General features: G+C 31.5%; 1 long non-coding RNA gene across 1 annotated transcript in view; it reads right to left on the bottom strand.

Annotated features, from left to right (window-relative positions):
- Positions 1-2,189: 2,189 nt before the first annotated feature.
- The window catches only part of LOC111085376, a 10,638-nt gene continuing 2,098 nt past the window's right edge, over positions 2,190-10,729 (bottom strand). Inside the window, exons 2-3 of the long non-coding RNA XR_002610232.1 lie at positions 2,414-2,420; positions 2,190-2,201 (exon numbers count right to left, since the gene is read on the bottom strand). This is a non-coding gene — a long non-coding RNA (uncharacterized LOC111085376). The remainder of the gene's footprint in view (positions 2,202-2,413; positions 2,421-10,729) is intronic.

Raw genomic sequence — 10,729 nt, 5'->3', positions numbered from 1 at the left:
TCCATCTTTCTCACCAGTCTTTGTTTCATAACGAAACAACAGAAGTATAACTTCAGGTTCAGCAAAATTAAAAACTTAATAAAATTAAAATAATTACATAATAGTAAACACACAGGAAAAATAAGTTATCGTTCAGCGAGAACTTTACTTACACACCCATTTTTGTTCCACAGATTTGGAGTTTTCAAATCAATTCGTTTTTAGCAAGAACACTTAAAAATGTTTTCGTCGAAATATATAGCTTGCTAAATTAAAACTCGTTTGTGTTCTCAGAGTAGAAGAGTTAATGAGTTGATGGTGATTTAATTCCATGTTTGTCATTGATTAATTACATTGAAGCAGTGAATACAATAACAACGGAACGAACGTTACCCAGTTATTATCGTACTGAACTATGGATTTGTGAGTCTAGTGTTCGCGTCCTTTTACCGTTAAAAAATTACTATTCACACTTTGGGGCCATGAGTGTGCTATAAGGGTAAGGGTCAAATAACACTATTTGGTCAGCTGAGAGTAGTTCAAGAACTGGCAGTAAGTGTTGTTGACTAGCTGCCATCCGTTTAGTTTATCGGTTCAAAATTAACGAAAATTAGCTTGAGTAGCTTTACGAAAATATCTCTAAACAAGCAAACAGAGAAATAACATAAGTACCAGACCGCTATTATACATTAAAAAAATTAAAATTATACGTGTTGTAGAATTATATTATTATTATTTAACACTAGATGTCGCAAAACACTATTGAAAGAACCTTGTGATAAACATACACAACTTGTGCCCATAAATTTGCAACTTTTATCAGAACTATCTTTTGTAAACAAATTTTGTAATGACCTAGAAATGTTTAGTAGAGTTCACGTTTGTAAAAATAATAAAAATGTGTTTATGATTATATAGAAGTAGATTGTTTTTGAGACCAGTTTTGTTGACTTTGACTTTACATTCTGAAGCCACTTCCTGTGACGAAATCCTTGCAATCAGTAGGCATATGAAAATGTTAACAAAAATATAGTAAAACATAATCCCACTATTCGTTGATAAAAGAGTAGAGTTGTCGGTGGGTGGTGATGACTAGCTGCCTTTCTCCTAGTCTTTCATCGCTAAATTAGGGACAGCTAGCGCAGATAGCTATCGTGTAGCTTTGCGCGGAATTCAAATCAAACGCTACGCTAAAATACACAAACAAACAATATCTTCCTATTCGCAATATTTATTGAATTACATCTTTGGTAATATCTATTAGTAGGAAAATAATATATTTTTGGGGTTTTTTGATCATTACTGTAGGTTGGATTAATTTCGAGAAAAAAACAACAACAACAACAACAAAAAAAAAACTAAATTCGTGACCCAGGACTTTATTTGAAACTGCAAATTTTAAATCATAATTATGCATATCAAGACTTTTTAATGCGATGATTTTAAATTATAAAAATCAAACTTTACTTAGAGCAGAGTTTTGTTTAATTGTGTTTACACTTTTAAGTGTGTTATTAGTATAATTTGAAAAGTTTTCATTTGATTTTGATAGAATTTGGTACAATAGTTGAGTGTCTTCCATGCACCAAATTAGGAACATTTAGGAAATGTAGGTAACAGATCATGACCAGTACAAAAGTCAAAACATTTTTTTGTAACAATTGTAGCAAATCGTGATTTTGAAAAACGGCTAAAATACGAGAACACATTGAGATAGAAAGAACTTTACACCTAGACCTACATTTTTGAGGATGAGGAATTGCATGATGTATATTTTGGGTTGACTGCTGCAAAATTAAAAATGAAACAACTCAAAATACACTGCAGCAGGGGTTACACTTTTTGTGTATTAGTATTACATATGACAGACCTTCTAATCGATTACTTCACAACTATACTGGGGAAATGAAAAAAAAAATTGATAGGATAAATCTAAGGTTAGAAAATTAAACCCGAAAAGGAAAAAAAAATCGAATGAAAACAAAATGAACTGTATATTCTCCTCCTTTAGAAACTGTTGTATTGTTAACGAAATATATGATGTACAGTTGTTCATATTTCATTTTTCGTTGCAGGATAAACAATATATAAAATTACAAAGATGGGACATTTTAACACTGAAGAAAAAATATCACGCTATAAAAAATTAGGTCCGAAAACTTCGCGGAAGGAACTATAACTTCATCAAACATAATAATAATCCGCTTTGACTTCCCTTTTAACTTTGATCCTTTCATTAAGCTTTAAGGTCGCTTTCTTCAAATAAAAATGTTCCTCTGAGTACTTATGTTGTTATTGTTTTGGCCTGTACTTAACCAACGAATGATATAAAATTACATTAAGGTTTTTCACCAGTTGCGCTCTAACCTATCATTTCATATCAGGCAATGCTCATACTTCGTGACTAATGGAAAAATACAATTTTTACTCCAACGTTCGATCTCATAGTAGAGTGCTTAATTGCCTGATAAAGTTCAAAAGTTGAAGAGAGAGTGGAATAGTTCGAAATGTGACAGTTTCAATAACTCCGCGAAAAAAACAACAAATCATTACACGTGGCTGTACAGAAAAATAGACCGCATCTTTTTTCGTTTTAATAGAGAATATTAATGCAAATTTTAAGGGCAATGAAACAGGTAACAAAGCTTATTTGTTCTAGGATTGTTATTTTACTGTTGAAACTCTGTCATGCAATGTTACAAGAGGAGACTTTCGAAACAACCTCGATTATAGAAAAAATCAACCAAATAGAAGTAATTTTAATTTTTTATTAACTTCTTCTGAAGATTTCATTTACAGTAATAAGAATAATAAATGCATTTTCCTCGGATGGAAATAATTTTGGCATTTATAAAGGAAAAAAATAACAAAATCTCCTCTTTTATAAACAATTACTTTGATGAAAGCTCTCAGACTTGTTCCTATGATTTTTCAATTCTGTCTTTCAATGTTTCAGCTCTCTACTTTAAAGAAAACAAAAGTTTCTGTAAAACGTCATTCGAAAAAAATTAACACTATTATTGCAAGATTAATTTTCAACTTCCTAGTGGGTCATCAGTTGAAAAAAATCCACTATTTCATAACGTTTTAATTTTTTTATCTAAAGAACACGCACCAAATATCTTAAGGTCTCATGTAATTTCTTCCCTGAAGAGCTAAAAAAAAGGTAATTCTTTTTGCAACTAAATAATGATCGAGCAACCACTTCTCAAATATTTGTCGATTTAAAAAATATATGCGTCAAAGTGTATATATTTAGAGAAAATTATTTAGCGATTATGTTTTTTTTAATAAAAAGAGAACTTTCATGTTATTAGCTAACCAAACCACTATAATAAAGGCTTTTAGCTGTTGAATAGATGACGTTTGTGATTAGGCATAACATGTTCATATACTTCAGTACAATATACATTCTCTATTATCACAAATATTATCTTTATACAAGTTTGAGTATAAAGTGGTTTTACAGAATAAACTTATGGTCGAATAAAAACATTCCAAACTTCTGGGCATATTTTAGAATGATAAATTATGAAACTAAAGCATTCAATTTGTAATTATTAACAATTTACTTAAGTAATATACATCAATTTGTAATTATTAACACATTACTTAATTAATATACATCAAGATTTCATGCTCTGAATAACTTACAAATAACGTTAGAATATTTAAGATATTTCTTCTTGTTTCGATTATACATGATAGCCACCATAAAAATATTTTTATATGGAAATATTCTAAATTCAAAAATGTTGATTATTGGAAAATAACGGAAAATATTTCTATTGCGTATTTAGACATATATTATATATTTCTAACGATGAATATATATAAAATATATATAGTAAGATTGTTATATTTCTCTTTCTAATGAATCTATTTAATTTGCTGCAGGATATGAGTTTCCATATATATATATTTGAACAATGAGTGTTAACTGAGTAGTAACTGTTTGATATATTATGAATTAATTTCGTAATTTCCTATTGAATAACATTTGAATAATAAAATCAGTAAAATCTAACAATTACTATGAGCCCGACTTATAGACGTATATGTGAAAATATTTGTTCAAAATTCTAAAAAACCAAGTAACGGTCGGTTTCATCACTTTTTTCTCAGGTAACGGAATACTGTTGCCTAAAAAACGATAAATAATTGGTTGACATAAGGTGAAAGTGGCAGCTGAAGCCCGAGATGTTTAGTTAAGAGCAAAAATGTATACCTATCACTGTTTATATAATATGTTACCAAAGAAGATTGGTTCGCTTGTATTAAAATCAGAGTATGAAACTCGATAGAGTCTGCTTAAGCCTAGTTATGAATGACTTAGTTAAAGCATCCTGACTCATTAGTATATGAGTACTCTAAGATACATTTAGGCTTCCAGACTTATTGGGATACAGAAATTTAAGTTACTAGAGTTTAATTTGAAGCGTTTTAGTAAACTGGAAATTAGGCTGAATTTTAATACAACTTGTAAGATAATTAGACAACATACAGCAGCAAGTGAAGGGTTTGTTACATTAATTCATTAGGACTGTAACCTCGTTATTAACGGTGTTTTCTGTCAGAATGTTTATATAATAGCAAGTGATTGGTTATCCTGTTATTATTATCACATTTTGAACAAGCAACTTATAACGAATTAACTTATTTGTTGAACTGTTCGCTAAGTACAGGACTTTGTAATAACGAACTAAAGAGAACTGTATATATCCACCGAATATTATAAGAATTACTTACATAGACATTGCTCTGAAAAGAGTCAGAATAAGTGCGGGCTACTCTGACTCTCATGTAGTGATTATTTTAATATTCTCCTGTAATTGCAACCATTTCACCGAAACCATTACCATCTACAAGGAGGGAGAAAAGGTCGAACGCACCTGACCCTCCAAGGTCTTTAAGACCTAAGACCGGACAAGAAACTTCTGGAAAAGAACTTATTTGTAATAGCTGAAATATAACGGCCTAGCTTTATTAATTCTGCTGTTAATCGTTTGCAAGTCGTTATTTAGATCAACCAGTAATAATTACAGATAAGACTTAATCAGTCTAAATCTAAATATTTAAATTATGTTTGGTCGCCAAATTCATTTTATGGATATGCTCACATTCATTTAGTATAACTACGCCACTAACGTCGGTCTGATAAGACCAATATTATTATTATTATTAGCAAACTTTTTAAGGCAGGAAGTTCGTGATGAGTGAAAGAGCAATTACAAATAAGAATGAAGGTTCCTCACTGTTGAACAGTTTGAACTCGAAACAACTAAAAACAACTCGGAAACCAACAGTAAGTAACACAGAAACGAAATATAGATATATAATATATTTTATTTGGAGGTAATAAAATATAGATAAAAATTGCACGACCACATAATTAAGCATAGCGAATATAAACCTTTACACTCATGTTTCAGAAGCATAAAAAGCTAAACACGAACTTTATATATAGTTTATTCTAGTGGTCAGAATTACATACAGAATTGTCGAATCAGTATCATATTAATGTATTATACCAGAACATTATTAAATGAAGACATTCTATGCGTTACGATAAGTATTGACAGGACTGAAGATAAGCCACGAAACATTATCTGATTTACTGAACAGTGTGTAGTAAAATATTTGATCTATCTATTAAAAAAACAAACAAACAAGCAAGACAGTTATAAATTTTAGCACATAAAGGACAGTGTGTGCATTGCAGCGGCATCTTTTTACTTTCAATGATTTGTTAATTTCAGATACCTAGACCTACATGTTTGAGGTTATACGTGAATGTATGTAACACACTGTTTCTTGAGAGAAAGCTTTAACTTTAACTTTACTTTTAGTTTTTGGTAAAGCTCAAAAATGACTCTTATGTTATGTTTGAGTTCTTCTCTTAAGAGAACAAAACTACAACATGCTCTTACATTATATAGTACGTTAGATTGGTTCTTTGGGCTTGTAAAAAATATTTTCAGGAAAATAACTTAATGTTTTATCTAGTTATCATTGTTAAAAAGAACACACGAAGAAACATAATACGGTTACAGAATGACAATGGTAAATAATAGAAGTTTGAAATTTTGTATGGTGACTCTTTATAGGATTGGCTGTGATTGTGTTTGATTTATTTTGTCCAGTTCTAAAGTTCGGCTAGATATATTAGTAAAAATGACGTTTTTTTTATTTAAGTCACATCAAAAAATTCGTGAAATTTTGAAATTCATCATAATGCAAACACAGTTCAATATTTATACAAATTATCCTTTATATTGGAGTTAAATAGCGATTTCCAGCTACTTACAATTTGAACTTCCGACATGGACTAAAAACATACATTTTACACGTTTTTGTTCGGAAGTTCTAATAGATGATGCACAAAACTTAATTATTGGATACTACCCAGATATTCATCCATCGTCTTCTAATATTACTGAAATTTCAGATAACAGATGGAGCTAAAGTGTGATCATTCAAGTTACAATGTTTATGTCCTAAACTTTAAGCATTTGTTTCCTAAAGCATAATCATTACATAATATAACCTACTGCGTGTAAAAATTAAACTCGAGAAAAATTATAGCTTATCTATTAACGCTGTATGTTGTGTAGATTTGTTTTCTCGGAGCTAGATTTACTTTTATTTCTAAGTGCGGATTAGTATATCTCCCATATTTTGTTGAACAAGTGTTTTTGTACTAAATGACAAAATCATCATATTTATCAACAAGAACAGTCATAGAGGCATATCAAATCAGGGTTTAAGGGATATCATTGTTCATGGAAAGCTGGTATTTTCTCAACATTTTGTAATAGTTTGTTTGTTGAATTTGCTCATAAATGCAATACGGCTATTTGCGCTAGCCGTCCCTGATTTAGAAGTGATAGACTAGAGGAAATGCAGGAAAAACATCACCCACTGCCAAATCTTGAGCTACTCTTTACCAACAAATAGTGGGATTAACTGTCACTTTATAACGTCCCCACGGTTAAAAGGGCATGCTCGGTGATGGGGTTCGATCCCGAAGATTGCGAATCGAATGTTCTAGCTATCAGGTTATGCCAGACCTATTTAAGAAGGGAACTGTCATAAAGTGTTTTCTTAGACTGGTATTCAGAAGAAAGCTCATATCGCAATAATGTTTTCCATATATTGATAGATAAAATTGTACATGTCAATATTCTTTATGAATACATATCCAAACCTTAGAAGTGTTATAAGTTATAACTATTCCTGGTATACATTTTGTGTGAGATCACCGAGGAGCTTATTTATAAATCATTCTTTATTATTATGTTTGAACACACAAGTTTTATGAATCATAGTTTGTTTGTTTTGTTTTTGATTATGCACAAAGCTACATAAGGGCTATCTGTGCTCTGCCCACCACGAGTATCGAAACCCGGTTTCTAGCGTTGCAAGTCCGCAGACATACCGCCGTGCCACTGGAAGTAATGAATCATAGATATTTCCGATATTTATAAATCTTTCGAAAATATCAGTGTTATCGGTCATAATTATTTCAGATAGTTATATTTGAAAGCATCAGTTTTACAAGTTGTACTTATTTCCGATAGTTATGTATGAAAACATGAGTTTCATAAATCATAATTATTCCAGATGTCTAAACACAACAGTTGTATGCATGATTCTTGTTACTCTGCGAATAAATCTGGTTTACTGAGTGTTCACTGATGAAGTAAGTTTGTTTGTTTGTTTTTTAATTTCGCGCAAAGCTACACGAGGGCTATCTGCTATCCCTAATTTAGCAGCGTAAGACTAGAGGGAAGGCACCACCCACCGCCAACTCTTGGGCTACTCTTTTACCAACGAATAGTGGGATTGACCGTCACATTATAACGCCCCCACGGCTAAAAGGGCGAGCATGTTTGGTGTAACGAGGATTCGAACCCGCGACCCTCAGATTACGAGTCGAGTCCCCTAACCACCTGGCCATGCCGGGCAAATGAAATAAGACTTCTTATGTCCCTAGAGTATGTAAAATGCTTATGTTATTTATTGGCAATGTAATGTTATACATTGTAAGCAACTATTTCTTAACTATTTTTATTTGTATTCAATGTCACCATAAGTTAGTGATTTAAAATAATATACCACCAGGTTTATTATTATTTGGTGACTGCCATATTTTTTTTTACATTGATTTATTTCTACATTATTGTTTTCTAAATAACGGTTTAATAAAACAAAACGTAAAATAAACTCATTCGACATGAGTGATTGTTACTATCGTGTAATGAAGTTTTTTACGCCAGACCAGTTATTAATTACAGATAATAAATAAAAAAAGAATTAAAATAAAAAAATCTGTGAATATGTTTAACATATTCTCGGGAGTAATGAAATAACTCATTTCCGACTAGAGAACAAACTTTACTTGAAAAGCGTTGTTAATGGACTGCATCTGTCTAGGAAGGTTTGGACGATGTTTCGATCTGCGCTAACAGCTCGAAACATCGTCCAGAACTTCCTAGTCAGATGCAGTCCATTAACAACGACTTTCAAATATATTCTCTCCTGTTTAAACCTTCTCTCAAGCAAGTGTTAACGTTGGACAATTACTTTACTGTACTTGTGTAATGACCTATATTTTGCACTAACAGTCATCAAAAGGTGTAATTATAGAACATTTACATGTATGTAATAAAATCTGTACATCAGGTTTTAATAAAACATTTTATAGCTTGGCGAAATTGGCCATTTGCGACACTTCTTCCGAGGTGGTGCCACAATGAATATGTCTAGTCTATGATATTTTCCTATAACTTGTTTATAAGTAGAATGGCTGGTTATCGTGTATTTACCTTTATGACATTGACCATAAAAATGCCACGTGACATCATACAGTGCTCAGGGACACACCCCGTACAGAAAATAAGACTTTTTGAAACCGAATTCCAGTCAGTCTGTTGAGCCTTCCCATTGGGTGAAAGGTCTCGTCGCTAGTGGATACAGCAGACATAATATAGTTCACATATTGTTATCCTTAATTTCAGTCGTAACTTCTTAGGATTACCGTATATAATTACATAGTACTACATCATTTATTCAGATGAAAGTGCAGATGCATAAAGAGTATTATTTGAGTGCAATGATTCAAACAGAAACTCTTATGCCACATACACGTAAGTTATAAGCAAGTATGTGTGTGGAATTGACTGCAAAAACGTTTATGAATTATCATGAAAAGTTATTAATTTCTCCCATTCACTTCCTTAACTTGGTTTTGTGCTGTTACAGCATATTGTCAATACAGACGCTATGCAATTGTGTAGTTGGTATTTTTATAATATACGCTGCTTTTATTTGCTAATATTCTAAAAATATGAAACAAAAACTCTTAAAAATGTTTTTGTGTACAGAATGTTTTTTTAATTTGAAGTTCCCATTTTTCTCTTTTATTCTAAAGATTTTACCAAAATTCTGTAATTAGCTTGCATTATGAATATTAATACTATAATTGTATTTCCTATATCCGTAGAGACACATGAGGCTAGTACAGGTGATCAACATACAGCTGAGAAGTCTGAGTCAATACCGTTTGAGAATACGTCAAAAATCAGCATTTGGATTTCTAATACTCTAACTTAGCATTATTCTTCCTAAAGCATTTGTAAAAATTTATCAATGACACAAGAGGGTAGGAATAGACATCATTGTTCTATAAACTATAAATCACATAAGCTATAGTTTTGGCTCCACAGATTGACCTCGCATGAACTATATACAAAAGTACTTGGGATCAAAAACAGCATTAAACACACCACGGGAAGACAACAAAGAAATAAAATACCTTCATTAAATTATTCAGTTACTAAATATAAAAGAGATATGGTAATGTAAGGGTAATCCTAGCACTGTCATGATCATAGAAAAAGCCTATCGTCTAAGCTCTAAAACATGACATATAAACAAGTATTAAAATATATTCTGTTAACAGCTGATTTAAAAAAATCAGTATTGATGAATAGTTAGTTACCTAACTCTATTTTCTTGGTTATTTCTCAGCGAAACACAAAAATAAGTATGAGCAGCATATATCTCAATAAAATGTTGGAGGCATTCTTAAAAGTTTAGAAGTAGTAAATAAAGATAAGTGTTTGTGTTACAGAAGGTCTACGGTAGCTTATTACCTTGTATGTTAACCAGCCAGATAAGAGACCCGGATATTCAATGTTATCTGTCCATGATATACGAACTATTGACCAATATATACACTTTCTCAACGTGAATGACCTGGGGCAAATGTTTTAGTAACCGTAAGTGGATATGTCAGTTGTAGAAGTTACAAAATGCTAGTGAGATGAATTACTGAAACGGTTGAGTTTCTTCATTATACTTACCTTGTATAACCTTGATAGTTTACTAGTGTTGTTGGATATACAAGACTGTTTAGTTTAAGAGATATTATTTAGTTTATTTAGTGATTTGATATATAATTATTATTTAGTTTTCATAACAAGTGTTAAAAGTTAATTATTTTAAAGTACTCGTTATGTCAAGTTTTGTTACGTAACTCGGTACGAGTCATACGTTGTGTATGCAGTTTAACTGTTATATGATACTGTTGCGTCATCGAGATCACGTGACTATTCTCACGCCCTCTAGTTTCTAGAACTATCCCGTACCTTGGCGAATGCTCTAGTATTTACTAGATAGGGTAGGCTGGTATATAAAAGAGTGTGACAACGTGACGGGAGAATAATGTGTGTGTGTGTGTGTGTGT

Source organism: Limulus polyphemus, unplaced genomic scaffold (genome assembly GCF_000517525.1).
Source record: "Limulus polyphemus unplaced genomic scaffold, Limulus_polyphemus-2.1.2 Scaffold356, whole genome shotgun sequence".
NCBI classification, from domain to species: Eukaryota; Metazoa; Arthropoda; class Merostomata; order Xiphosura; family Limulidae; genus Limulus; species Limulus polyphemus.
Note: the sequence above shows the minus strand (reverse complement) of the source record. Positions and strands in the feature narration are given on the sequence as shown.